Genomic DNA, 25,034 nt, shown 5'->3' with positions numbered 1-25,034 from the left:
CAAATCAATATAAATGATACTATTCACATTCATCCGATTTCATATTCAGAAGTGTAGCTTCCTGGCCGCTTGGAGCGCTGCTGTCACATAGTACAACAAAAATGAGCAGTTGTGTCGCAAAGACATTCATTTCCATTCCATCAAATGTGAATCGCATGGAGGTAGAAAAAGAAGAAAGGTGGCACTACATGCTTACACTGTACGTTGTTTAAAGCCTGCCACTTTAAGTAGCCCAAAAAATTAACAGACTACTGTTTACGATTGCCTCTTGTTCATGATTCCTGTCGTGTGCTCGCAACAACTGTTTTAAATACTAAAAATTATATAGGTTACATGAATAACATAGTATCGGGAGGGAAGTTTCGAATGCCTTTCTATTCTTATATACTTGGGCCTACTTGCTTCAGTAATATAACACATTTGCCCTCGTTAACGTAACCTGTTTCTTGCTGCTCTAATTCGGATAACCAGAAACAGAAAGAAGTACTGTGAGAAGGTTGTTTTTGTAATCCATTTAATTCCACTTTCACTGTATTTGTATCGATAGTAAATGAAACTGGATCTCCAAAACCAATGCTTGATTGTTTACTTGCAAAGATACTGCTTCTTGTTCACTACATTTTCAGTTGTCAGCTCATATGCTCAACATTTTTTGCAGAAAAACTTACGTACATGTTATTTGCTAGCCCATAAACGTGTACATGAGGAAAGAAACAAGGCGTGCTAGCATATCTTGTGCATGTCAACAAAGTGAATGTTTACTGATGTGTCAAAGAGACAGAATTGCATACAAGTATATCTCCATGCAGAATAGAGTTCTTCCTTTATTAGACTGCTAATGCATTAGTCTCACTGTGGTTTACCCACCTTCTCACTTTGAGATCTTACCTATGGCAGGTCATTTAGTGTGTGGCTAGTAACAGCAATTTACAGGGTAAGAAAAGATATAATTTTTAAATATCTTCCAGCATTGTGGAATGCTATAAATGTGGGTAAGGGAATGGTCTCAAACGCTTAAGACTACTTAAAATACATAGTTTGTTTAACATGTATGTGAGTAACATTTTATTAATGATAGCCTATCGTGTGTAAGATGTAGCCCTATCCTACCAACAGCAGAATATTTGTTTCATTTCCTGGGATATTTCTCGTCAGAAACTTTGTCATTTAGGAATAACTAAACGTAGCACAATTGAAATGTATGTCTTCTATGATAATCTGCTTGATTTTACTTTTGAATTCTGAGGTTTTCAAAGTAGGTAAGTCTATACCATAGTTTTATGGTCCATATATCATTTGTACAGCGAATCATAATGATATAGAAAGAGTCCCTATATAATGACATCAATTTTCTTTGTAAATATGCCTCCATGATGATCATTTATTAGTTTATAAGTTTTTTAATTAAAGGCAGGCAAATGTTAGTTAGTAATACCTACCTATCACCGTTTACACATTACAGTAATAGAAAATCTTCTGTGGAATAGGAGAAGTTACCAGAGAGAAACGTTTTCAGGTTTGTTTCAAATTTTACTTTGTTTCTGTGTCAGGCATTTTATATCAGAACGTTTGGTTGCAGCATTGTGAACCCCTGTTAGTGCTACAGACATCCTTAATGTGGCATTATAAATGTCATTTTTTTCTTCTGGTATTGTAATTATGTACATCACTGTTCATTTTAAAGTGCAGTGGATTATTTACAAAAAAACTTCATGAAGGGATAACTATACTGTGAAGTGGATAGATTGCTACTCACATGCCAAGCACAAAGCAGGCATGACGAAAAGAGTGTTAACACAAATTTTCAGCGAAAGTCTTCTTCGGGAAAGGAAGCACAGCACACTTACACATTCATACAATCGTATGCATAAAACTCATGCACACATAACCACTGTCTCCGGCTGTTCTAGCCAGAATCTTTATAAATGGGGAGGAAATGAGAACAATGAATGATAATTATTGGTGAGAGGAATTTAGGGCATCAGATACTGCCCCAACAATCAGCACAGTTACTTAGCCGTGTGTAGTGTGGTGACGAGCCCATCGATACAGTGGGGCTCATCCAAGCAACTTCGAAGGCAATGGAAAACACAAGGAAGAAGAGAAAGAGTTGACACTGAGTAAAGTAATGTAAATCGAAAGTCAAATGAGGTTTGAGGTGCCATGTCACGAATAGCGTGGCGCCTTCTGTCGGAGGTTCGAGTAATCCCTTGGGCATGGTTGAGTGTGTTGTTCTTAGCGTAAGTTAGTTTAAGTAGTGTGTAAGTCTAGGGACTGATGACCTCAGCAGTTTGGCCCCTTAGGAATTCACACATATTTGAACATGTTTTTGAAACAAAACCATTACAATTGAAGTAAACAGTGTCACAATAATTCATGTATACAAAAGAAAATATTGCTTGAATTGTTCCACTTATGAATGAAATCAGATTATGATTGGGGCGATTAATACACTTGTAAATGATGCAAGCTGGCATTTTTGATGAAACAACTACTGAAACTATCTCTTTAATTATTTTTTTACTAAACACTGTCCTACAGAATTTTTCCTGTTAAAGACAATTCAGGCTTCACCTATTCATTTATTACCCTCAATGTACAAGACCAACACCATTTTACTGCTATGTGTTGACAACATGACTTCCAATAATTAGCACAAAAGAATGGGCTTGAACTGCAAGAAATCCTAACAATAATACAAATCCAAAAGATATGAAATTAAGGAAATATGAAACTACCTCCAACTCTCTTAACTGCCTGAACTCATTTCAGTCATGGATTCCAATAGCACAAACCTCATTCTATTTGAAAAGTCACTTACCTCACAGAAAATCTTCATAACATGAACTACAGCAATTACAGCAAGTAGCAACAACTGCCAGCTAAATAAAAAAAATTCTAATTACTATAGTCTCTAACTACTAGGAGGTATATGGTTAGCAAAAAGAAAGAGTTTGTTGAAGACCAACCAATGTATTTACAATATTTTGCCTTATTCATGTGACATCCAGTTCCGTCCACCATCATACATTTCCTTGCATATTTACTTTTAAATACATGATTTCATCTCACTTTACAATACATGTCCTACCAACACAGAGTCTTTACTTAGAATATCACGCCCATACAGTTTCCTATCCACTCACTAACTGCTGGTCCATTTAACCACAGAATCTCTTGCCAAGGGCGCAGAGCCTCTTCTACTGATTCACCAGGTGTATTTCGTTAGTGGCCCTTGAAAACTTTTGCAATGTCTCTTTTGCTGTATCCATTTTCCCCGAAAACATGTTTTCATTTCTATAATTCGGACTGTAGGTCGTCATCGTCAGAGATAATCTTGGCTCTATGAACCAACGTGTTCAGGACAGCTTTCTTGTATAAAGGGTGGTGGAAACTATTGGCGTTCAAGTACCAATCAGTGTATGTTTCTTTCCGGTACACTGAATGACCAAGCTGGCCTCCTGCCTTCCGCTCAACCAAAACATCCAAGAATGGCTGCTTGCTATGCTTCTCCATCTCGACGGCAAATTTAATGTTGGGACAGACAACATTCACGTGATCGACAAACTGCTGTAGTGTATCTTCACCATGAGGCCATATCAGGAAGGTGGCATCAATGTATCGTAGAAAGCAAGACGGCCGTAATGTCGCAGTTTACAGAGCCTGCTCCTCAAAGTGCTCCATGAAGAAATTTGCGACTGCTGGAGACTGTGGTGATCCCATGGCTGTGCCGTCCGTCATCTCATAATATTCATTGCAGTACAAAAAGTATGTTGTTGTTAGGACGTGACAGAACAACTTAATGATTCCAGATGGAAAATGTTGGGCCAAAAGATCCAGTGTATCTTGTATTGCCACCCTCGTAAAAGTGACACAATGTACAGGTAGTTTGGGTCTATTTTCATTCTCTTGAGAGTCTCATCAAATTTCTGCTAGTTGACAACATGGTGTTCACAATGTCCCAGTTTTGGTGCTAATAATCCTGCCAGATGTTTAGCAAGTCTGTAGGTAGGCGAACTGATTACACTAACAATGGGCATCAGAGGAACACTGTCCTTGTGTTTCTTTGGCAATCCATAAAACCTGGGAGGTCTGGCGGCACGAGGCGTTAATTTCTTCACCACTTCATCTGGTAAACCAGAATCCTTTAATAACTTCCCTGTCTTTCTGACAATGGCCTGTGTGGGATCACGACTAAGCTTGCAGTATGTAGAGTCTTCTAATAAATGGAGCATCTTCAGGTGGTAGTCTGCAGAGTTCAGAACCATGGTGGCATTCCCTTTGACAGCTGGCAAGACAACCAAGTCTTCATTATCACGCAATAACCAAAAGCAACGTCGTGCCTCCTGGGTAATATTAGATTTTGGTGGCTTATCTTTCGCCAGGATATGGCTGATAGTTAGCCTGACGTCCTTAACTGCATTGTGCGAAAGATTCCTAATGCACTGCTCTATTCCACTAATTATATCCAGTATTGGCAGGTGTCGTGGAACTGGAGAAAAGTTGAGGCTTTTACTCAGCGCTGATATAGACCTGTCGTCAAGTTCTTGGTTGGAAAGATTAACAACCATTCTGTGGGCCTTACCGAGTTTTACAATTCAGTCGGTCGAACTTGGCACGTTGTTCCGACCTTGCCTTGGATAAACTTGCATGTTGTAGAGCTGCCGTGGCTACATCCACCAACTCCCAATCGAATGGTGACAATGTTGATGACATATGAATGTGGCAGCTTGTATATCGGACAAACAATTCGCAAGGTTGTGGAACGTTGAACTGAGCACGAGAGCCATATAAAACAATGGGAGCTTGACAAGTCGGCCATAGTGGAACATTGCCTCGAAAACGGACATAATATACAGTTCTAAAATACAAAAGTGTTGGCTCATGCATCTACATATTGGGACTCTGTTATAAAGGAAGCGGCTGAGATTGAACAACAACAATTTCAACAGAGACCAAGGATACACACTCATCAGGGCATGGAGGTGGGCGTTGGACATCGAAACAAAGCAAATACAGATGCGCTACGCAGGAGTGGCAGTTTCAGACGTGGCGCCTGCACTTGGCGCGACCTGACGTCACCGGTGCTGTCACGGGCGATAGCCCCGCTAGCGCTCCACATTGGGTCTATCTGTTTCAACGTCATCATGCCTATATAAGCTAGAAACCGTAACAGCCCTGGCAGTCAGTGAACTCCTGACGACAATGGCGGAGATGATCATCGAAAGCTCGAGTATTTTATTCGAATTGATGAGACTTGAAAACCGAAAACGTATTATTCATAACATAGGCAAACCATCACCTTATGTCAAAGTAAAACTGGATGCGTAAATCTTGAATTTCTCTTCGTAATTTGTATTTGTATCTTGCTTAACAAGTAAAAATACTGTTGTTTAGACATTCTCAAATATTTATAGAATGATGACTCCTTCTCTTCCATCTCCTACAAAGTCTCGATTTTTTAACATTTATCTAAGCCAGACTATTTGTACTCTCTGTTTCTCATCATCAACCATGACAACAATCATAGCATATTGCTTTAAACTAAATTTCAGAATTTTATGACGATCTACCATGAACTACAAAATAGCACCCATGGTGAGTTTTTTATGAACCAGCTGTAACGTCACAACGTTCTTTCGACATTGATGTACTGTGTAATGTGAATGCTCAGAAATTCCTCTGACCCTCAACGTTAAAAAACGTGACGGTTACATGACAGTGACAATCCAGCAAGTACTATAATACACATTCAGTATGTACTCTGAATGTTAGATAGAGTTTGATCTGCATGATTTCGTACATTTCGGCTATGAATGATCTGATGAGATCTGAGACGATGCTGCTGACAGTTGTCAATCGTTAATAATAACCAGAACTATAAATAAAAGAGCCAATAGAAACATGAGACGATAACAATGTATAATAGAACTTGCCGATAAGTATGGAAGGAAGGTAGGTAAAAAATGAAGCAATCGAAGAGTTTAAGAAAGTAAAGGTGTGCTTTTCTGATATAGAAGAAATGGCGTTAGGCTCAAAGTATAGCATCAAATTCTAGAGCGCAGTAGGTGAAATAAAAATTTTTTATTGACATTATATGTTCTAGAATATTGATAAAGTAGCCAAAATAATATTAGTCTTGCCACATGGAAATGCAGATGTCAAACACACTTTCTCCATGATGTCAGATATTAAAATTAAAAAATATTAATACTCTACCCCCAGTACACTAAGTGATTTGTTAGGAGTGTGAGCATTAAATACGAGTAGATTTCTTTCCTTTTTATCCTGATCTCTCAAGGAATATCGTATTTAACACCCATCACACAAATTAACACTTTTAAAAATTTTCTGATCGTGAAGCACACGTCGTCCACCATCCCCTGTCCACTGGACCATACCCTGTGCTGGCTCATGATGCCACACACGCAGCTCTCTTAGGGTACTGCAAAGCGACACGCCATGTGGCTGCCCGTGACCACTCGGACCCTGCAAATGATAGACCAGATGTCATGCTAATCCACAAACAAACCACCCGAGAATTTGCCGTCGAAACACGTGCTCCTTCTCTGTTTCTCCTTTTGTAACGTGCCACAGCCAGGCCTGCACGAAACGTCGGTCGTGGTCCGACCCAAACTGCAAACAAAATAGCATTTATCCGGTAAACCCCTGTGGAATACTGACGCATGTGAAACGCCTTCATTCCAAGGCAAATTCCTGACTGAGAATGGATTCCGCCAAGGGCTCTAAGCTACTATCTATACTGAGGAGAAGGGATCTCACGACAAGAAATTCACTTATATAGCACAGGATATACTGTTTATTTATAAATATCAATTTGCAGGGGATGGATCTCACTTTTATTTAGTGGGAAAAGCTCACATCCAGCAAGTGCATGTCTTAATTATGTAATTATACTGTGACAGATTGAAGGTGTCTTTTGTTGGAAAATTTTCCAGTTGCACTCACCTTGACATGCAAGGATCGACTGAGCTGGCTGGGAGAGAGAGACACATCCAAATGCATGAGTGTACACAAAACAACTATCAGAAACAATAAAGCGATCAATCGGGAATTTGACGTAGCAACTGGATTTTTAAAAGCAGTGTAGACTTTCTGAAGTGATTCTCTCCGCTACATTGGGAAGTAGAGAGGAAGGTTCTATTGTGTAATAGTTAGCACACTGGACTCGCATTCGGGAGGACGACGGTTCAATCCCGCGTCCGGCCATCCTGATTTAAGTTTTCCGTGATTTCCCTAGATCACTCCAGGCAAGTGCCGGGGTGGTTCCTTTGAAAGGGCACGACCGACTTCCTTCCCCATCCTTCCCTACTCCGAGCTTGTGCTCCGTCTCTAATGACCTCGTTGTCGACGGGACGTTGAACACCAATATCGTCCTCCTCCTCCTCTCTATTGTGTGGTAGAATAGAATCAGCAACTACTGCTGCAAGACAGAGTCCACTGTGATGTATTGAGAGCAGCTAAACACGACACACTTAAACTACGATCCAGTTCGTAGCAACAGGCTGTCATGGCTAGATGTCGAAGACAGTTGAAAATACTAGCATATCTCGATTACTAGCCTTCCAGACGTCCACACACAGCGCGCCAAGCCCCTGAAACGCTGCCGAGGGATGATTGGAGCGGTAGGAATTCGGATGTTATCAATACGTCCAGTGCAAATATCCATCATTTTGAATCTTCTCTCACTCAACAAATACACGCCCGCTACTGATGCACTCACCCAGCACACTGGTCACTTCGCCAGCCCTCGCCGTCGTGGGCAAGATCAGACAAGTAGGCGCATTCTTTGTACACGTCAAATACTGAGCTAATCCGTTACTTTGGTTACCGACTCCTTGTGACCTCTCTTGCAGGCAGCTGCAGTGCGCTGGGAAACAAGCAGCAGCATCTTGGATGTAAACTAAATAATTCCGCCACGACATAGACCACCCAGTTAAAAAAAAACCACTTTACCCAACCTGAGGCAACGATGTTGTTGACTATACACGTGGAGTTTCTTGCACAGAATGTACATTCCTCCTGTTTAAATGAATTATTTTCGAAGATTGAAGAAATCGGACAACACACACGTTACCACATCGCTAAAGTATCATTATTTTTTGTGAAAATCCTGTACAGGACTATGGTATACTTCCATCAGCTTATCTGTCGCGTCTTGTATCACAAGATTAGAATATTAAATTCATTTTCGGCTCTTGATGGAGCGCTAAGATCTACCACCATCACAGTACACCTCCTCACTTTCGATCTCTCTCTTAAACTAGCCAAACGTCTGGCCACATACGAAATCTATCAAGGTAACAGCACAGAGAAGTTGTAAATGTAACTTTTATACTACGTATCAGTTTATAAATTCTGTAACATATCTGATTTTATTATGATGGTTGTACCTACCTCTACAGTTGGATGAGTGAAATATCATTAAAAGATATCGCCGCAGTGAAAAAAAAGAACACCAAGTGAAGAATCATATCTGTGGCGCCCTAGCCATCACCTACACCCGCCAGGCGGCTTGTCACTGATATCAAATTGATAAGACAATTAATTAAATTGTCATGAGAGTCACTTTGCATGGCGAGTAATTTTCTTTTTTCAGTAGTCGGATTATACTCTGGAGGAAAGAAAATGTTCTTTTCGAGGAACGCTATTGAAAACCGACATTTGAAGCTGACCACAGAAGAATTCCACTGCTGACAACATTCATTACACTTAAGGACCACACTATTAAAAACGCACTATTAAAAACATCACAGCGACCATGTTACTGTTACCCTGCATAAAACACGGTCTTGGTTCTACAGGCACACTTAAGAGTCGCTATAGTGTAACAACTTCTGGTACATACATACATACATTAATCCTTGTTCCATAGATCATGAATACGACATTTCGTAATGATGTGGAACGTGTCACTTTAACATGCGTTTCCTTTACACAAAATAATTAATTAATTAATTGATTCTTTTACAGTTACTACTTCATATCTAAGAATTTATCTATTGAGTAGAAGGGGTTGTCATTCAGAAATTCTTTTTAATTTGCTTTTAAATGTTGGTTGGCTGTCTCTCAGACTTTTAACACTATTTGGCAAATGACCAAAGATTTTTGTGGCAGCATAGTTTACTTTCTGTGCCAAAGTGAGATTTAATCTGGAATAGTGAATATCATCCTTTCTTCTAGTGTTGTAGCTATGCACTTCGCTGTTATTTTTGAATTGGAATGTGTTCTTAATGACAAATTTCATAATTGAATATACGTATTGCGAAGGTACTGTGAATATCCCGAGTTCCTTAAATAAATGTCTGCAAGGTGATCTTTGGTGGGCTCCGGCTGTTATTCTGATTCCATACTTTTGTGCAATGAATACTTTCTCTCTTGATGACGAATTGCCCCAAAATATGATGCCATATGAAAGCAGTGAATGAAAATAGGCATAGTAGGCTAATTTACTGATATGTTTGTCACCAAAATTTGCAATAACCCTAATAGCATAAGTAGCTGAACCTAACAGTTTACCGAGCTAGGTGGCGCAGTGGTTAGACACTGGACTCGCATTCGGGAGGACGACGGTTAAATCCCGCGTCCGGCCATCCTGATTTAGGTTTTCTGTGATTTCCCTAAATCATTCCAGGCAAATGCCGGGATGGTTCCTCTGAAAGGGCACGGCCGACTTCCTTCCCTAATCCGATGAGACTGATGACCATGCTGTCTGGTCTCCTTCCCCAAACAACCAACCAACCAACCTAACCGTTTCAGCAGATAATCAATGTGTTTCTTCCAGTTCAATTTCTCATCAATGCACTCGCCCAGAAATTTAGAGTATTCTACCTTAGCAACAGACTTCCATTCATAGTCTATATTTATCAATGGTGTTATGCCATTTAGTGTACAGAATTGTATAAACTTTGTTTTCTCAGAATTTAGTGAGAGTCCATTTGCAGAGAACCACTTAATAATTTTCTGAAAGAGATTATTTGCAATTTCCTCAGCTAATTCTTGCTTCTTGGGTGTGATTATTATACTTGTATTATCAGCAAAAAGAAATAACTTTGCATTTTCATGAATATAGAGTGGCAAGTCGTTAATATATATTAAGAACAACAAGGGGCTCAAGACTGAACCCTGTGGGACACGATTCTTGATACCTTCCCAGTTAGAGTACTCTGCTGATTTTTGCAGACTATCTGTACTGTTAATTTCAAACTTCTGCATTCTTCCAGTTAAGTGTGAATTAAACTATTTGTGCACTGTCTCACTCATACCACAATACTTGAGCTTATCTAGAAGAATTTCATGATTCACACAATCAAGCCTCTCCATTCAAAGGCAGCATTGTTGTACTAAGTATCCAGTTACGATGCAAATCATCCTTAAGTTGGTAATTGTATGTATTAGCCCTCTAACAAATATGAACAGTTATTGGAACCGTCTGGCGATCAGATACAATGACAGGATTAGTAAACACATCACACAATTGTAATTGTCTTCGAACCGCTCAGTTGTGTGGCTTACACAGTCATTACAATCTTCAAATACAAATAATAATAATAATAATAATAATAAATTTCGTTAAAGATTGCATTTTACGAAGCTAATACGTGCTCTCAGCTAGAAATAAACTATTGTGTTGAATAAAATACATACAGTATATATTTTCTTTCCTCTCTAAAGATTAGTAGTTTGACAGTTTAAATGTATATGACCCTAAATTGCTAAGGGGGGATAAAAAAATCTCTCCTTTTTATCCCCGAATAGCCTAGAATTGAATTCAGCTACCACAAGATGACCAAAATATTGATATGTTTACAGGATCAAGAATTTCGCTGCCATTTTATAAACATAGAAACATTTCACACATAAATCTAACAAAAAACCCTCGAGAATGAATTCCTTATGCCTTCGCAAGTTCAAATCACATAAAAAGAGAAAAGTACTTGCTGCATGAAACTATATTTACTATGTTAACAGTGACTCTGTGAATGATCCACTATCACCAAGTTCACCACTTGTCGTGCTTGGAGTTAGCCTAGCTTGAAGGGTATGGAATACATTTGTTTATAGTTCATATTCTTTATGCAGCCCATGTATCGCCAGTTATTTGTGTAGGCGATATTATAAACAATATTTGACATTGTAGTGTAATGTAGCGGAATTTGAGTATGCTTATAGCGGAAACAGCTGGCAACACTGATTTGTAGTAATCAGTGAGCTAGAGGTGGGCCAAACGGTTATTCTGGAGTAACCGTTATCACAGTTCCAGTTATTGTTTGATAACCGTTATCGTTAACGGTTATTAATAACTGCCAAGTTATTTTTCGCTAGCGAATACCGATAACTCCGTCTCCGACAGTTAAATAACGACGTAGTTGGAATCCATCAGTTTAGTTATCAGTATAACTGCGAGTAGTGTGAAATAGCAGGAATGTAGTATGAATCGTGTCATAACCTCAGCTTATTAACTCCGGGTACATTTTAGTTGATGTTAGAACGATTATTAGTGTTTCAGATTATATGTTTGTAGGTTATCGGTCGCTATTAGAAATATTATCTTCGCAGCTGCGACAGAAAGTACGCGGAACTTCGCCAAAGCACTGTTTAAGTAAAATGTTAACAACGTGCGTTTTTAAGTATGAAGTAATATGTAAACTGAGTACTGTAGGTTAAATTCGAAGCTTAATTTCTTGTGCTGCTCACATAATAGAATAAAGTGTACAGCCTTGTAATACAACAAAATATACGTAATGTGACAGATTCGTTTACTCCTGTGCTGTAAAAGCTATTCCTATTGGGGAAAGTGTGAGTACGCTAATCCAAGTTTTATGTCAGATTTGCAAACTGCTCGATTTCTCCAGCGACAGCATGTTTATAACATATGAAGACATGCAGATCGAAAAGGTTGACAGTGTTACATTTCTGGGATTACAACTCGATAATAAATTCAGTTGGGAAGGGCATACCACATTTTTTCATTCTATTATTTCATAAGGGAACATATTCTGTGGTAACTCATCAAACGTAGCAAAAGTTTTTCGCATGTAAAAGCGTGTAATAAAAATCGTTTGTGGTATCAATTCAAGAACATCATGTAGGAACCTGTTCAAGGAACTTTGTATTCTAACCACTGCTTCCTAGTATATTTATTCAAAATGGCTCTGAGCACTATGGGACTCAACTGCTGTGGTCATCAGTCCCCTAGAACTTAGAACTACTTAAACCTAACTAACCTAAGGACAGCACACAACACCCAGCCATCACGAGGCAGAGAAAATCCCTGACCCCGCCGGGAATCGAACCCGGGAACCCGGGCGTGGGAAGCGAGAACGCTACCGCACGACCACGAGATGCGGGCTATATTTATTCCTTAATGAAATTTGTTACAAGTATTTCCAACCAATAGCTTAATACATAATATCAGTACTAGAAATGGGAACAGCAATCTACATAAAGACCTAAAATTACTTACCTTGGTCCAAAAGGGGTCTAACATTCAGGAACATGCATTTTCAATAAGCTGCCAGCAAGTCAGCAACCATTAAAAACTTGGTTTCAGATAAGGCACGGTTTACAGTGTGTTTGAATGACTATTTGATACATAAGTGTCTGATTCCACCCATCATCAATATGCCGGAAATGTCTATTTTAAGTGTGTCTATGACGTCACTACATACACATGGCAACAAACACGAATATACATATAAATAATACAATAACATTTCCCACCAAAAATACAATCAAACCAATGGGACAACTGCGGGAAGTTGGGGGTTTTAGGGTGAGGACAAGCTAGTAAAAAAAAAAACACACCATGATCCCAAAACACAAAATGAAGAACAAAAAGAAAAAAAATACAGCATTCTGCTACACCAACAAAAATCTGCAGGAATCGGACACTTCCCTTGAACAATATAGGTCAACTATAGGTGACCATACCAAAACACCAATACCCATAACTAAAAGTACGAAAATTGGAATCAGACATTTCCCTTGACCTACATAGGTCAACCTCAGATGACGATACTAAAACATCAACACACACAATTATGAAAATGGGAATCGGTCATTATCCGGTGACCTATATAGGTCCACCACAGCTACTGATGCCAAAAAACCAACACCTACAACTGCGAAAAATAAAACCACAATCCCAAAAGTCCACAAATCAATCATCCCTACATAAATTAAATCACATTCAATACTTCATAAATACACAAAACATCACAGCTAGAAAAAAAAAAAAAATTAATTACCACCAGCAAATTCCGGCACTGCAACCTAGATCGACAGCCCCCCCCACACACACACACACACAAAAACCAACTCATAAACACCGTGCCGTAATGACATTCACACACCACAACACCTTTACGTCGAAGCAGACGGGTGGAATCAGACGCTTCCAGTGACCCCTCCTTCTACTCTGTAGATGAATATCGTAACAGAGACTGATAGACCAGCTCAGGTAAAAATTCTGCTATATTTCAGTTTTGACAGCACTTGGTTGCAACAGTCAAGATCGGGGATTCTGTGTACGATAAATTTATTAAAAGTACGTAACTGTGTTTTATTCTGTCAGTGTACCAATTCTGTAAATATTAGCAGTTACTATGATATATTCACGTATTTTGACAATCTCCTGACAAATGATGAGGATAATAATTATTATATTCCACTGTATTATGTTATACTTTCTGACATGTTATTTGTCATTCGCGATGGCCAGCGGCTATTTCCGTAGCAGTACGAAAATATTTGTTCGCTCCTGTTACTATCCTCTCTGGAAATATCACCTGGAACTACGACCTTTAACTGGAGTCACCGAGTCAGGAACGTCTAGACACACAGTTATTCCGTTACCAGCTTCCAGGTTATCTGTGGTGGTAGCCCGATAACTACCAGAGAACTAGAACTACGAGCCAATAACGATAACTGCCAGAGGAGAATACCGGCTCTGACAGTTATTTCCATAGTCGCTCGAATTCCTTAGTAACTTTCCTTGTAATACCCGTCCAAGCTAAATTAACACGTAAGGCGGTGGCTTAAGGGAACGACCGTACTTGTTAATGCCTGTACTGCAGCTCCTATCAGCCACGGCTCGGACATTAACTTTATTTAATTGTTTATTCTAAAAGTAACGAAGGCCCACGAAATAGTACACAGTTCTTATCAACAGATGGCGCGCAGTCTCACAGTTATTCCCATGGTCTATAGAACGCCTTCCAAATGCGCAGTACGATCTTCGGTCAACAGATGGCGCGAGGCATTGTTGACACTAAACAGTTATTGAAATAACTGCCAGAATCAGAGGAACGGTTATCGCAGTAACCGTTACTTCTCAGTAACCGGTTATTTCTATCAGTTACGTTATTTTTTGCCACCTCTACAGTGAGCTTCGTACCAATACAAAATAAGCGAAGGCGGGAAGGGTAGATTGAAAGTGTTATCATTCTTTTGGGGGTGTTGTGTTTTGTGTGAATTGTAAACAAAACTGAAAACGGTTTCGCCGTTGGGACAACGAAGATTGAGCTTAATTGTTCTTGTGATCGTGTGTGTAAATCTAATGTTCGCGTTGAGAAATCTGTCTGGGACAGTATATGAAGTGTCAGTTACAGCAGATATTTTGTTATGAAATGCATAAACAGATAACGAAGTATTTATTTTTTTAAAAGAAAGATAGTGGACACATGACTGAAACTAAATGGTTTGTTGATCCTGTATATGAGTTTACGTCAACGAGTTTAGTAGGTGCACTGCACCTTTGTTGTGAAATGCTGTGTGTTTCAGAGTTTCAGGATATGATTAGTTTTTTGTGAGACTCACGTGTTGGTAGTACAATTTAAAAAGTAGCCTATTCGTATTTTGGTTTATTATTTTAACCAGAACAATGATTGCGGTATACGTGGAATGAAATTTATTTACTGACAGTACATAAAATTTAATAAATACCCCGTACTAGACTAACATTGACGGACATCAGTGCTTCTTAAGATTTGAGGACCTGAACACAGGATACGTCAAAAGAATAACTGAACAAGTACAGTATGTACTATCAATTCACATCGCTTTTGTGTGATAATGGGCCAGGGGAAAATTGTTTTTGGTCCTAATCCTTGACATAGTTAGAGTCACTGTGAATATTGATGTACGTCACTATTTGAGGTATAAGAAAAATTCGTGTTAATTTCCTGCCAAAAGTAGTTTATAAGATTAAGAATTTATTTTCATATTACTGTTAAAGACCTGTTAAGTTGCCTTTGACTGTGAAACTGGAACTTGGGAACGTTCACATAACGGCTAAGTCAGTTTGCCAAATCATATTATTAATTATTGAATCAAGAATGTGGCACACTGTCTGATGTAAGAATTACAGAAAATTTCTTGAAATTGTGAAAATGCTTCTGTCTTATGGTCAAGCATGTCGTATTGAGATGTCTTCTGACCTTATTCTTTAAATGTTTTGATTTGTAACAAATGAATGCATTTGAACAAATGTTAACTAATGCGAAATACACGTTAGTTTACATTGTACACATACACTTCTTGTATGGTTAATGAGAATAGTCAGTTCAAGTAGTTTTCACACACATGAAAATGTAATTTTTCGGAATACTAGGCTACGTGGGTCTATGCGTGTGCAACCAGTTCCTGCTTGTTTGTATTTGAAAACAGAGTGGTGTGTAGATTTAACCATAAAGTTACCTTCAGTGGTGTGATTAGAAAAGCAGGCCTCACAAACTAAAAATTCAGCTTCCTAACTAGTTGTTTAAATTATACAATTAAAAGAAAATTTGAACAGGTTGTATCATAAAATACATCACCTTTTATTGTTTTTCTGTGTTACACCATTACTAATCATACCAGACAAAAAATTGGTCACACCCAAGAGACATGACAGATACCACTCCAATATGAGAGTAGTTTGAAAAGTTCTTGGAACGAAATGGAAAAGAAAACTAATTAAATCACTGAAACTTTTTTTATTTTTCAATGTAGTGCCCTTGTATGTTAATGCACTTCATCCAGCGATGTTCCAGTGTTTTGATCCCATCTTGGAAACGAGTTTCCTCCAGGCCTGCAAAATAGTTGTCAACTCCGGCTATCAATTCTTCGTTTGAAGTGAATCTTCATCCACCAAGAAAAATTTTCAGTTTTGGGAAGAGATGGCAGTCTGATAGCCATATCGGGTGAATAAGACAGGTGTGGCAACAATTCATACCTTAGTTTGTGTAATTTTGCCATGATGATGGCACGTGTGTGCGAGCGTACATTGTCTTAATGTCGGCACCCATCTTGCAGATAATTTTTTCATTTATAATTTTTCAGTTAAAATGTGACTCCTTTCAGATGACATCTGGCAAGCGTGTGCAATTTCACGCACTTTCAATCAGCGATCCTTCATGACCATTTTGTGCACTTTTACAATGATTTCTGGAGTAGTGACACATCTTGGCCGACCACTGTGCGGATCATCATCTAAGTTCTCCCGAGAAAATTTAAATTCATTTGTCCCCTTGGCAACTGTTAAATATGAAGGAGCAGAGTCTCCCAGTGTATTCTGAAAATCAGCATGAATGTCCTTTTCTTTCATAACTTTCTGTACAAAGTACTTAATCACTGCTCATATCTCGATTTTTTTCCATCTTCACAAATCACTACGCGGGAACAGCAACAGCGCCATATCACCGCCACAACTCTCGTCTAAGAGCACTGACATGGCACGTGTTTACAGGTCACAGTGCACTGAATATCATGCGAATAACTCATTGTGCTAGTGCTGACCTCTCGTGGTGATTCCGAGAACCTTTCAAACCACTCTTGTACCATGTAACACCACATCTAATCTTGACAATGGCCTCAATTTGGCAAGAAAGAGAATCTACAAGTTTCATGAAGTGCATGCTATTGTATTCAGCTGAAACCAGCCGTAGATGATTAGATCCCATAAAACCACAAAATAGTGAGGATGTTGATTATAATATTCCAGAGAGTCCAAGACATGGTTTTAATTAATATCAGGTGATTTAGCAGGCCTGTTGAGTTGAGGTATGGTGCATGAAAGTTTGTTAAACGAGGAATGCGCACATACAGTTCCCTTAATATAGCTGTTGCCATCTAAAAAGACAATAGTGTTCACGGCAGACTCTTCATGAGTATATAGAAAAAAGATTCATACTTGGTCACTGAGAATACTGAAGTAAACATGTAATTCTCATTGTCACTTGGCTGTAGTACAGTATGTCCCCATAGCATTAGAGAACTATATCTTGCATGGACTACTCTATTCACACTTGCTTCTAGTCAACTGCTGACCAGTTTCTGTGATGTTTGGCCCACTGAAGACTTGCAGCTTTATGTATTGCTGTGAGCAGGAATCTTTTAAAATTAGGTACCGAATTCCAATGTTTGCTAAGATACTGATTGAGATTAACCCTCATCCAAGGATAGCAGCAATTCCTGTCAGCTTTGAAACCTTTTGCCATTGACAAAGTGTGACACATCTCCAGTCTTTGGTTTAGATACTTGTATGCCTGCTGCTCTTACACTGTGTTACATTTCTGTAGGTACATGTTGATACACAAACACATGGGCAACTTTATTTGTGATGTGGTCACATAAACACCTTGGCACCTTTATTTGTGATGTGGTCATGGGCATGCCCAAAAAGAGTAGTTCCTCTCTCGGGTTTTCAAGAAGCCATGAACATTTGCTTATACTTGTAACAACTTCTGCCAATTTTTTCTCAGACTAAACTTTTTTATACGTAATTTTCGATATAATGTTCAGAGAAGTACAGAGAAGTTGCAGCATTAGAGAATTGTAGCGAAATGCAGGAAGATCTGCAGCAGATAGGCACTTGGTGCAGGGAGTGGCAACTTACCCTTAACATAGATAAATGTAATGTATTGCGAATACATAGAAAGAAGGATCCTTTATTGTATGATTATATGATAGCGGAACAAACACTGGTAGCAGTTACTTCTGTAAAATATCTGGGAGTATGCGTGCAGAACGATTTGAAGTGGAATGATCACATAAAATTAATTGTTGGTAAGGCGGGTACCAGGTTGAGATTCATTGGGAGAGTCCTTAGAAAATGTAGTCCATCAACAAAGGAGGTGGCTTACAAAACACTCGTTCGACCTATACTTGAGTATTGCTCATCAGTGTGGGATCCGTACCAGATCTGGTTGATGGAGGAGATAGAGAAGATCCAAAGAAGAGCGGCACGTTTCGTCACAGGGTTATTTGGTAACCGTGATAGCGTTACGGAGATGTTTAGCAAACTCAAGTGGCAGACTCTGTAAGAAAGGTGCTCTGCATCGCGGTGTAGCCTGCTCGCCAGGTTTTGAGAGGGTGCTTTTCTGGATGGGGTATCGAATATATTGCTTCCCCCTACTTATACCTCCCAAGGAGATCATGAATGTAAAATTAGAGAGATTAGAGCGCGCATGGAGGCTTTCCGACAGTCGTTCTTCCCGCGAACCATACGTGACTGGAACAGAAAAGGGAGGTAATGACAGTGACACGTAAAGTGCCCTCCGCCACACACCGTTGGGTGGCTTGCGGAGGATAAATGTTCATGTAGATGTAGATATTTTTGCTTTGTGTGAATGTCCATGCAAAGTGGTGCTTATCTGTAGAATACTCACAACCCATGTCTTTATGAAGCTTTTGATTACGAATTGTTGTTTCAGAAATTAAAGAGGCATATAGCTGACAGAAATGTAATTGTTGAAGCAGTAAAGTTGCGAAGAAAATTACAAGAGACATTACTGTATGTCCAGTTCCTGGAAAAATAACAGGGATGTTGAAAAATGCTTAGGCCTATATAAAATTTCTCCAACCTGTTGGTAAACTAACTTTTTTCTTAAATAATTCCCAAGACTGTAGGTTTTCTAAAAAAAAATAAAAATATTCATGGATTTTCCCTATGAATGGACACACAAATTGGAAATCAAAAAGCTTTTTACTGTGATGAAAATGGGATAATTCCATCTAAGTTTATCCAGGCCTGTCACCCACTGCATCAGATTTTCAGAAATGTTTTTTGCTTGTTACTTTTGTGATAGTAATAACTAGTGTAAAATTTCCTCTATATTTCTAATAGTTTTTGAGGAAAAAGTGGTAAAGTTTTCAAAAAGCATACATAAATGCTGTGGTTGAAGCTTCCCATTTGGATTGCATTACTTTAGAGAGAGAAAGAGAAAAAATATTAGTAACACATCACTATTATATTTTTCCAGATGATACAAAAAGGATGTATCTTTCTAGGAAAAGATATTAAAATAACTCCACTCAATATTGGTATGGGAATATTGGTAATTAATTTAAATTTTTATGACCTAAAAGATGATGTCTTAAATGTGCAAGATATTTTCGAATATGGTTTTAAAAAAGCATGGGGTTTGATAGACTGGGGATTTTCATTTGCATGCAAAGGTATTTCATGTCATTGTTCCTAAGGTCATTTAAAAGACATTATGTAGACTGAAAAGCTTTAGTAAATGTGTCACATGTTTTGATAAAATAATAAAAGTACAAAGCCAAAAGTTATAATTTTAATTGGAATATTTTCAATACTAATATTAACTTTATTTAAGGGTAGGCAAAAGTTTAAAGTTAAAAATGTGCATGTTCAGCAGTTAAGGTCCATGGATCTCTCAAGAGAAAGTTTTAATAACACCTTTACTTTTAGCTGTTAACTTCATATTGTTTCATTAAAAAAATAATATATTCTTCCTAATGTGCTTGATACAGTTACACCAAAGTATATAAAGAAGTACAAAACAAGAGTTTTCATTTTTGGGCCAAAAGAATGCTGCTGGTCCAGATGGGTGAAGAAAAAGAAAATTAGCATCTCCTTCCTCATCACATTCATTCTTGATGAAGGCAAAGTATCAACTGTCATCATGTACAGCTCCAAAAGATTTTTCTTGGGGATGGGTACTTTCCATTATGAGGTATTTACTAATTGAAGAAAAAAATCAAGAATGGCTTTTGATAACAAGTTACTGTTTTTAACTTCTAATCAATAACATTAAAATGATTTGTAATTGTGAACATTCCTGGGTATCAAATATTGTCTTCATTGCCAAAAATCTCTTCTTGAGATTCTTGCATAAGAATTCTATGTTGATTTTCGCTAAGAAGGGGAAAAATTATTTACTTATTTATCAATAAATTATTTAGTACAATACTATCGGATACATCAGCAACATTACATAAATAATATTTACATATAAAACATTAACAAAATGGGATAAGACAATGTGAGGATAAGGCAGGAAATAGGCCAAGGCGTAATAAAAAAAAACCATCCCAGTATTCATTGTAGTGACAAGGAGAAACCATGGAAAATGCAAGTCGGGATGACTGGAGGGAGAATAAACCCCATTCTCCCGAGTGTGAGAGTCCACTGCATTAAGAATGGAGTAGCCACTTCACTCACTAGGCGAAGGGGAATCACAAACTACAACATCTGCGTTGTGTGACGTGCACAATAATAAATAAATGGAAAAGAAATTTTGAGAATACATAACACTGCAGAAAAGTACAAAAAGCACAATAAGTCAATCAATTACATAGGTAAATCATGAAACTCAGGTTTAAAACAACTCTTAAAAAAGTAATCGCATAAGTACATTATTTATCACTGCTTAAAAGTTTAAAGCGCAAGCACAAAAAGATGCCGACACTATAACCATCACAATAACAAAAGCACCCAATTTCCTCGTAGCCAATGTGTACCACACTGTATCTGAAACAGAAGAAATAGAAAAAATAGAAGAAAGCAGAAACATTCTTTGCAAGGACAAACACAGCACCAGAGGTACCTCAGTTGCCATAATCAAAAGAACCCAACAGTCCATCTAATCGTATAAGAAACACTTTTCAAAAAGGAATGATTTTAACTCTGATCTAAAAGCCATTTCCGTCTCCAGCCTCTTCATTTATGTTGGCAGCAGATTTAAAGAATGGCACCAAAGCACCTCACATGTCCTTGAATGCGGGTTGTTCTATTGCATTCCATCTGGAGAGACTCACAGTTTTGAGTATTGTAACTGTTGCAATCAGAGTTGGTTAGTAGGTCTCCAAGTCTTGTCATCAACACACATTTGGATACGTACAAGGAGGGTACAGTAAGCAAACACAGATTTTTAAATAGGGACTTGCATCGGGCCCTAGCCAAACTATGTGACAAGATTCTGATAACCCTTTCCTGTAATGCAAAAATTTCATTTAATCAGCTATTAAATTAACCCCAGAAAATTAATCCATAAGCTGCAAGGGGCTGGCAGTAACCCAAATAATCCATTCTAGCACCACCTGAGGAGTGAACATAAGAAATAATTCTCAGAGCAAAACATGCAGAACTCAGTGTCTGTGAGAGATCAGTTAAGTGATCTTTCCAGTTTGTCTTGGTTGATATATGTTCCTAAATGTTTTATGCATCACACCCAATATTAGCCTTGCAGTTATTGTAAATGCCAGATGCAGTTGTTATTTGTACATCATCCTCAATACACATTTTACAATTCCTTCTAATCCATTACACATAGACATACCATGGCTAGTCACAAGAAAAGGAATCTTCAGCATAAGTAGAAAAAACATTTTTGTGTTCACACAAGTATTTAAAGCTTTCTCCCATTTTTATATTTAATGTTCAGCCAACCACTTCTTTCTGAGCAGTTTTTATAAATCCTACATCATGCTCCATATCATTATTTGTAAAGTAGTGGTTTGCTATTACCAATTTGTTTTCCACGTTTATCACATAAACACAAACAGGATGGATTGTACAGCTGCTTCATGTCCAGTAGTAACTTGGAATTTCATTCTGAATTACAAAACTGTACTTTTCAGGAAAGTCCAGTAACAGAATTGCTTTTTCAGAGCTTAGATTTTCTTTCAAATTTTTTTCAGGGATCTCACTTGACACTTAGATATAAATAACTGCAGGTGTTAAGTACCTATAATTTTGTTACAAAGTATTCAATAACAGTTACAGACTTCTTTAACATTTCTGTCTTATGGTGTTTGGTAACTCACTGGCTGTACTCGATTTCTTTATCAGCAACTTTGCTAAGCTAATTTTACATATTAGAAGTCTGACAGTTTGTCATCACTGGGACAGCCGTAGTTTTCCGAGTTACATAAAAGAAATTCTATAAGTTCTTTGCATGTTTCTTCAGAGTGTTCTGTATCCAAAAGCAGTTTTACATTTTGGTGGATACCACAGACACATAGCGATGAGTGCCTGAAGTGTCAGTTAAAATACACCACTTCCATCTTAGTGAACAAAATTTAGAAAAAGCAATATTAATGTTTGGGTTCTCCCATTTAAAACAAGATCTTCTTACACAAACCATTTTTATTAACAATATTATCCCATCAGATTCTTTGGGTTTCTTAATAGTTTCATCATCCCTACTGTCAGAAATTTCGAGACTGTAATCTGCCTGGTACACTTTTTTCCCAAAACATGCTCCACTATTTCTAGCTTCTGTTTGCCATATGAGGCCTTGCTGCAATTTGGAATGAATTGAAGTTTTAAGGGAGAGCAATGCAAATCTTTCAAACTTTTATTTGCATTCTCAGCATTTTGACTTTTTAGTACTGGCACATGAAATGTTACCTCCCACTTACCTGCATCACTTTCATTTCCTTCACTGATTTCAGATTTTTGTTCACAAATCTTATGACATGTTGTACATGGTTTTTTGCTGGGTTTTACATAGATTCTTCTAGCACTTATAGTTCTTTCTTTTTCAGTTTTTACTGAAGTTTAGGTCACCAAATGACTTGATGTTGTAAGTAATTTTCTTACATTACATGAATCCATATTTTCAATTGTAATTAACTGAGCACTATTTCATTTAAAAGCATACTTCATTACAAATTGGATGATAAATGGCTTGACCGCCAGAAAATATGACCTGTCTTTAAGAAAGACAAAGAGCAAATGATGCAAATGGGCTAACTGTTGAATGTCAGTGATTGTTGCGTTGCTTTCATGTCTGTATAGGTTTTGGGCAAGCTACTGCAGGCACACAAAATACTTTCTTACCACTGTGAGTAGGTGGTTAGATTCACAAATGAATCCAATATATTACAGTCTTTCAAAAATTACTGAATTAATAAAATGAAATAATTTTTTCACAAATAATTTGTCTGCCTACGGTAACTGATATTTAAATATGCTAATTTAATACCGCTGTGTCTGAGGCACTGGATGTCAGGCCTGGATGAACTTACTGCAAATGGCACTTTTTTCCCTCACAGTAAGAAGTAGTTTTTAATATGCAATTTATTTGTGTGTCCATTCGTAGAAAACCCATTAATATTATTTTATTAGAAAGTCAACAACCTTGAGAATTACTTATTCCTGAGATATTACGGGTATAACAGCATGTTATACAGTACTGAAAAAGTATACGTTTGTGTCTTCAGTCACAATTAACTTATATTGTTGTCTCGCTACTGGCTTTGGTACACAGTCACATCCTTAGGCCATCCACTTGCATGCAGTTATCACACTTGCTTCCCAAATAGCTGTGTCAAATTCTCAACCTTGGGGATTAAGACCAAAACTAGATTCCCAGGAGACTGGAGAAATGTGATATAAGTATTTTTTAATGCCCTTGTAATTTTTCCTGTAGTTGGAAAATGACATACATTAGTATTTTTTGTAACTTTAACTGCTTAATTAATTGTTTTTCTGTTAACTATATGCCTCTCTCAATGTATGAAGAAAATTCCAAATCAAAACTTCATATATTCCTGTATATAAGTACCCCTCAGCAACACACACAGCTCCTTGTCAGCCCATTGCATTGTGCTGATTCCATATGATCATCTGGTACACATGTACCACTTCATGGCCATGATGAAGTCATATGACCACCTGGCACCTGTTCTCTGCCATGTACAGTGCTCCAAAGTGATAAGTGTGCTCTTTTAAGAGGAGTGGCAAATATTTTGTGCGGTGAGCCGATTTACTAGTACAACTGCAGTTCCAACTTACCTTCACCGGACGTCTTTAAACACCAGTAGTACTATTACAACACAACTACAACTTTTTCTATACAATGTTTTCTTGGCATATTTACAACTTGTAGATTTCTGGAGTGTCTGTCTTGGACACGTTGTAAGTTCTCCATGATATTTTCTCAAACAGACTTGTTACCATCTTCAGGTGGTTGCTGATGACTGCTGCTCTGCTCTTCTCCTGTAGGTGTTGGACTTTACCCCCTCCACTCTGCTACTGACATTGTCTGTGCAGCTGCCACATTGGGTGGTTGTAGGGGTGGCGATCCCCAACTGCAAACTGTTCACCCCAGTCTCTGCATTATCACTATCGAGTACAGACCTCACTGTATGGGAATGCTTTGCTTTTTCTCACCACGATGCAGGATTCCACACCTGACTCAGTTGTAGGACACCATCTTTGCTAATTAGACCATTTTGGAGCCTAATTTTAATGACCTCTTCAATCATAGAATCCCAGAAGGAGGAAGACTCTTGGTTTTGTGGTTGTCCATAGTAAGACAAGTTTGCATTTTATGATCAGCCAACACTTTTTTTTTTGTCTGTCGTAATTTAGTGGGGTGTATATGTTCACTGCACCTCTCTTCTACTATGCGTGCAATTCCCCCAATGAATGTTTTGCCACATTGGCAGAGGATGTGCTAGATCCCTCATATACGAAGGCTTAGATAGTCCTTCAGTGAACATTATAGTGTTAATGTCTTGATGGTGGGCAAAATATACATTTAACATTTTCTCATTCCAAAATTCTGTTGACTTTTCTGGAGCTACTACTGACAAACAGAATGCACAGTCATTAGTGATTTGTGCTCCTGATTTGCTTCATGTTCTTGTCTAGGTACAACCCATAGTGCATGCCCTATCTACTTGTTGGTATACCCATTCCTTCAGGATACTGTTTCAACATGCTTCAGCTAAGTTGGAAGCCTGTCTTTGTCTCAGATGGATTGCGCTCTGTGAGC

General features: G+C 38.1%; 1 protein-coding gene across 8 annotated transcripts in view; it reads left to right on the top strand.

Moving 5' to 3' along the window:
* The first annotated feature begins 11,041 nt into the window (after positions 1 to 11,041).
* The window catches only part of LOC124610098 (E3 ubiquitin-protein ligase RAD18-like), a 97,475-nt gene continuing 83,482 nt past the window's right edge, over positions 11,042 to 25,034 (top strand). The window contains exon 1 of one of the 8 annotated variants that reach the window (XM_047140133.1): positions 11,042 to 11,062. The gene's annotated coding sequence lies outside the window, so the exon portion shown is untranslated. The other 7 variants (XM_047140129.1, XM_047140128.1, XM_047140132.1 and 4 more) reach the window with 7 other exon arrangements.

This window comes from Schistocerca americana, chromosome 1, assembly GCF_021461395.2.
Source record: "Schistocerca americana isolate TAMUIC-IGC-003095 chromosome 1, iqSchAmer2.1, whole genome shotgun sequence".
Classification (NCBI taxonomy): Eukaryota; Metazoa; Arthropoda; class Insecta; order Orthoptera; family Acrididae; genus Schistocerca; species Schistocerca americana.
The sequence above is the reverse complement of the archived record's forward strand: the minus strand, read 5'-3'. Positions and strand labels throughout refer to the sequence as shown.